Below are 1138 nucleotides of genomic sequence, written 5' to 3' on the forward strand. Positions count from 1 at the left end.
CATTGTTTCATTTTTTTTCTTGTTTATTTTAATATAGAAATGTTTTGCTGCAAAAGTATTAAGAGTATTTAGACCAAGGAAGGTGTGCCCAAATTACCCCATGGCTTCCCATATGAGCTCCTCCAAATCCAACACAGCCCCAGGTCAGCTGCTGCGGGGGTAGGCGTGCACCTAGGCCTGGGACTCAGCACTCCAAAATGTCCCTCCCTTCCCCTCACTGTGCCCCCTCAATCCTAATTCCTCCAGAACACACACACACACACACTGCTGTTCTCATCCCAGCTTCTTTGGGCCCCCTCTGATCCATGAGACTGAGCTTGCCTTGCCCCCATTGTTCTTTATTCTTTGCAACAATGCCTGTGCCCATTAGCATTGTTCTTATGCACAGCACACACACACTCCACTCTACCCCTTCCTTCTGGAATGTTCTCCCATCTCTGCACATCCATCCTACATGTTCTTTAAAATCCAGCCCACCAAGCTCCCTGGGATGCCTCCAACCCAAAGTCCTGTCTCCCTTTTGTGCAAACTCTTGGCACTTTATCTATTCTTTTAAAACAAGCACTTACTACTTCCTGCCTCCTTAGAGAGTTGTGAGCCTGTCTGGCTGCCCACCCCTCTGGACTATAAGCTCCATGAGGAAAGGCCTTTCTTCTGTGTCCTGGTCTCACTGGCCATAACAGATCACATATGGTTTCGGGACCACAAAAGAGTTTCCCACCTGCACGTGTCCATGCTTCTTCCTCCCCCTGGAATTTCTTCTCCCCATCCCCACCCCTGTCTGCCTGGTGAATTTCCTAGCACAACCGCCCATTCCTTGTGACCCCACAGATTTCTGTCACTGATACGTAACAGTGTGTCGTGCCAGTGTGTGTATGGGTGTGTTGCAGACTACCTAGACTATGAACCCCTGATGGCAGGGACCTTGTTCATCTTCGTAACCTAAGCCCGGTAAGGTGCCTGGCCCATAGTATGTGCTTAATATATGCCTGGTGAACGGATGAGGTGCATTGCAAAGCCCAGCCTCCCTAGCGTCAATGCCTGCTGCTATTAGATGCTCCTGGGGGGAGCAGGGCAGGAGCCAGTGAGAGTGGGATATCCACACAGGTGCTGAATGGTGAGCTGAAGGGGCGGGAGA

Source organism: Diceros bicornis, chromosome 38 (genome assembly GCF_020826845.1).
Source record: "Diceros bicornis minor isolate mBicDic1 chromosome 38, mDicBic1.mat.cur, whole genome shotgun sequence".
Classification (NCBI taxonomy): Eukaryota; Metazoa; Chordata; class Mammalia; order Perissodactyla; family Rhinocerotidae; genus Diceros; species Diceros bicornis.